Source organism: Oncorhynchus tshawytscha, unplaced genomic scaffold (genome assembly GCF_018296145.1).
Source record: "Oncorhynchus tshawytscha isolate Ot180627B unplaced genomic scaffold, Otsh_v2.0 Un_scaffold_13173_pilon_pilon, whole genome shotgun sequence".
NCBI classification, from domain to species: Eukaryota; Metazoa; Chordata; class Actinopteri; order Salmoniformes; family Salmonidae; genus Oncorhynchus; species Oncorhynchus tshawytscha.
Window position 1 is genome coordinate 725001 of NW_024609816.1, and position 5000 is coordinate 730000.

Here is a 5000-nt window from a genome sequence, read left to right on the forward strand (position 1 = left end):
AATTCGAGCTGAGAATAGAGGACAGAGAAGAGACAAAGCAGTGTCAGGATGCATCCATCCCATACAGACAATTAGAGCTGAGAATAGAGGACAGAGAAGAGACAAAGCAGTGTTAGGATGCATCCGTTCCATACAGACAACTAGAGCTGAGAATAGAGGACAGAGAAGAGACAAAGCAGTCTTAGGATGCATCCGTTCCATACAGACAACTAGAGCTGAGAATAGAGGACAGAGAAGAGACTGGAGTGAACTAATCCTGCTTGGGCCAAGTCATGTTTTTCCCTCAAACCTAATAAGATTGGCATTAGCCCACATCTTTCCATGAAATCCCTGTTCTCCTTCTCCTAGCTCTTCCTCTGCTCTGTGGCTGTGTCCCAAATGGCACTCTATTCCCTATAGGGTGCCCGGGCTCTGGTCAAAAGTAGTGCACTATGCAGGGTGTCAATTGGAATGCAACCTGTGTGTACAGTGCAGAGGGTTTATCTGATCCTGGGGAGGGGGGACCGTCAGTCAGTCACAGCAGACAGATTAACAGTTCTAGCCTTCTCTAAGTGGATGATGACTCTCCTAGTACTCACTAAGTTGACAGCCACCTGTTGCCCCTCACAGCAGAGCAGAGTCCCTCACAGCAGAACAGAGTCCCTCACAGCAGAACAGAGTCCCTCACAGCAGAACAGAGTCCCTCACAGCAGAACAGAGTCCCTCACAACAGAGTAGCTTGATGTCTGTACTGTAGACAAGGTGGTCACTGATCAACAGCTAGTCGAGTCACTAAGGCCACTTTGGGAGCAAAACATTTAAGCGGCCTCCTTCTTGCAAGCACAGAGAAATGTAAGTTTTAGATTTAATTTCGTACAGTTCTACACATTTTGCCATGGGGTGTTGAAAAATGTTGCAGTATTAAAGCAAGTTTGTTGCAATTCTATTCATTTTGCCAAAAGGTGGAGAGAAATGTTTTTAATGCTGTTTTTAATATGATATGCGAGTGAGACTGACCGACAAAATCAATGAGGGACCCCCGGCCAGTGATTACCATGATTACCATGCTCAGATATCTGGTCGCTAGACTGACTTACCAGTCTAAAAACTGTTAGCTGAAATGGACTAATTGAGTGACTGTCAGTGACTGACTTAACAAGAGAGAAACTGCTGATGCACAACCACATTTCCAAATGTCACCTTGTGTATTCTACGATCCTAACTCTCAACAGTAAGCTGAGACCCTCCTGAGTTCCCGTTCTTCAAAAGGCTGCCAGTTGGCCATCCCTGTTCTATATGGTTTCTATCTGTACACTCATTAAACCACCTTCGATATGATGGAATCTATGACACAGAAGTCCCCTGGAGCAAAGCCAGTTAACTAACAGTAAAAGCCAACATATACGATACTGTTTTAAATTACAAAATGAAAGTGCCAGGAAATAATAGGAATATAGGAGCGCTTCAAATTAAATAAATCCACATTGTACTCAGCATGCACAAACAGGGCCTAGGTTAGGTTCACCTGGCAGGCTGGGTTAGACTAGAGCGGTCTGTACTCAGCATGCACAAACAGGGCCTAGGTTAGGTTCACCTGGCAGGCTGGGTTAGACTAGAGCGGTCTGTACTCAGCATGCACAAACAGGGCCTAGGTTAGGTCTACCTGGCAGGCTGGGTTAGACTAGAGCGGTCTGTACTCAGCATGCACAAACAGGGCCTAGGTTAGGTTCACCTGGCAGGCTGGGTTAGACTAGAGCAGTCTGTACTCAGCATGCACAAACAGGGCCTAGGTTAGGTACACCTGGCAGGCTGGGTTAGACTAGAGCGGTCTGTACTCAGCATGCACAAACAGGGCCTAGGTTAGGCTCACCTGGCAGGCTGGGCTAGACTAGAGCGGTCTGTACTCAGCATGCACAAACAGGGCCTAGGTTAGGTTCACCTGGCAAGCTGGGTTAGACTAGAGCGGTCTGTACTCAGCATGCACAAACAGGGCCTAGGTTAGGTTCACCTGGCAGGCTGGGTTAGACTAGAGCGGTCTGTACTCAGCATGCACAAACAGGGCCTAGGTTAGGTTCACCTGGCAGGCTGGGCTAGACTAGAGCGGTCTGTACTCAGCATGCACAAACAGGGCCTAGGTTAGGTTCACCTGGCAGGCTGGGCTAGACTAGAGCAGTCTGTACTCAGCATGCACAAACAGGAACTAGGCAGGTTAGGTTCACCTGGAAGGCTGGGCTAGACTAGAGCGGTCTGTACTCAGCATGCACAAACAGGGCCTAGGTTAGGTTCACCTGGCAGGCTGGGCTAGACTAGACCGGTCTGTACTCAGCATACACAAACAGGGCCTAGGTTTAGGTTCACCTGGCAGGCTGGGCTAGACTAGAGCAGTCTGTACTCAGCATGCACAAACAGGGCCTAGGTTAGGTTCACCTGGCAGGCTGGGCTAGACTAGAGCGGTCTGTACTCAGCATGCACAAACAGGGCCTAGGTTAGGTTCACCTGGCAGGCTGGGCTAGACTAGAGCGGTCTGTACTCAGCATGCACAAACAGGAACTAGGCAGGTTAGGTTCACCTGGCAGGCTGGGCTAGACTAGAGCGTTCTGTACTCAGCATGCACAAACAGGGCCTAGGTTAGGTTCACCTGGCAGGCTGGGCTAGACTAGAGCGGTCTGTACTCAGCATGCACAAACAGGGCCTAGGTTAGGTTCACCTGGCAGGCTGGGCTAGACTAGAGCGGTCTGTACTCAGCATGCACAAACAGGGCCTAGGTTAGGTTCACCTGGCAGGCTGGGCTAGACTAGAGCGGTCTGTACTCAGCATGCACAAACAGGAACTAGGTTAGGTTCACCTGGCAGGCTGGGCTAGACTAGAGTGGTCTTGCCTCATGTCTCATGTCTTGCCAATAGTTAAAAGACAGTATTTTTAGGGCTCGAAAAAAAACTCCCAGTAAAAATAAATAAAATCAAGTGGAGTTTCCTAATGTTTCCATGATACATATCATGCAAGCAGCAGGTATAATGGATTAGCAGAGAAAACGACTGCCATAGTTTCTGAAAATCATAGCCTGGATTTCACACGGCATTTCAAAGTTATAACGTCTCCGTCCTTGTCTTGGTACACTTAAATAACACTCTTGAAAAAGGCCAAATTAAAATCCAACAGCTCGTGGCTTAATGGCTTTTCCAGGTTAACCCTGCTGAGTTATTTTAGCCCTGGCAGCCTGGAGAGGAGAGGAGGAGGAGGCCCTGTGTGACTGCAGGAGAGAGCCACGTGCACTCCTCTCCATGGTCTCTGTCACTGGCTCCATCTCAAATGGCACTCTATTCACTACACAGTTCACTACATCTGGGCCCTGGTCAAAAGTAATGCACTATATAGAGAAGAAGGTGGCAGTTGGGACGCAACCAGAGTCAACGTGCAGCAGCCTGCAGCACTGCCTTGCTGCCAACCTGCACAGAACAGAGCACCTTGGTATATGGGCACGCAAGGATTCCCAGAGCACAGACAAGCTCTGACTCATCATTATGTGAAGCAGGCTGGACGTGTTTGTATTATAATACTTATTAAAAACAATTATGCACTTAAATGTATTACACACAACCTATGAATGCACTGTTTCACTTTGCTACTGCTGTTGAATGTGATGTGGAGGGCAGGTTTGAGTCAGGTTTAGACTGGGACATAACTGGGCTAGTCTCTCACTAAGTATAATTTAAACCAGTATTTTAGAGCAGTTAACTCTCTCTCTCACACACACACACACACACACACACACACACACACACACACACACACACACACACACACACACACACACACACACACATACACACACACACACACACACACACACACACACGCACACACACACACACCTCTCCAAGGCCGAAAGGTCAGGTAATAGAGGTTCATAATAGAGGCTGGTGTGCCTGAGAGACAGGACAGGACATCAAGATATATCAGGAGGTGTTCCCAACTAAACACAGTATTAACATCCACATGGAAACAGTGAGCTCAACACAGAAATATACAAAGAAGTGGAAAGACCGTGACCCAAACAATAGCTTTGACTGATTTACTAAGTGTGTGTGTGTGTGTGTGTGTGTGTGTGTGTGTGTGTGTGTGTGTGCGCAGGCCTATAATCACTCTACTCATTTCCTCTCATTATGAGGCCTGTTTTATTGACGTAGGAATCAAGCATGGAGCGCGTTAAAACAAGGCCATAAAACATGATGGAGGGAGAGGGAAACGTCTCTAAAACAACCAACATAACAACCTCTACACTTTCCTCACTCTCCCAGAGGGTTTCATCTTTTCAGATTCATCAGCCGATGCAGTGGAACACAGTGGAGAAGTGGCAGACGATATAATGATGATATAGAGTAGTTGACTGCACAGTGACTTTGGCTCTTTAGAAATACCATTTACACTACATATGCAAAAGTATGTGGACACCCCTTCAAATTAGTGGATTTGGTTATTTCAGCAACACCCGTTGCTGACAGGTGTATAAAATGGAGCACACAGCCATGCGATCTGTAAATTCCCGTTTAGGCAATGTATTATTATTATGTTTTAGAATTATGTATTATTATAATAATAAATTATTATTAATATTATGTATTATTATTATTTATTATTATTATAAATAATTATTAATATTATGTATTATTATTATATATATTATTATTATTATACATTATTATTGATATTATATATTATTATTATATATTATTATTATTGTTATGTATTATTATTATTAGTATGTATTAGTATGTATTATAATAAATTATTATTAATATTATGTATTATTATTATATATATTATTATATATTATTATTGATATTATTATATATTATTATTATTATTATGTATTATTATTAGTATGTATTAGTATGTATTATAATAAATTATTATTAATATTATGTATTATTATTATATATATAGTATTATTATTATTGATATTATATATTATGATGATATATTACTATTATTATGTATTATAATTTTTTTATTATTATTAT

At 43.6% G+C, this 5000-nt stretch overlaps 1 protein-coding gene across 1 annotated transcript in view; it reads right to left on the bottom strand.

Moving 5' to 3' along the window:
• LOC112247937 (FH1/FH2 domain-containing protein 3-like) overlaps window positions 1-5000 on the bottom strand; it is a 243840-nt gene that overhangs the window by 195486 nt on the left and 43354 nt on the right.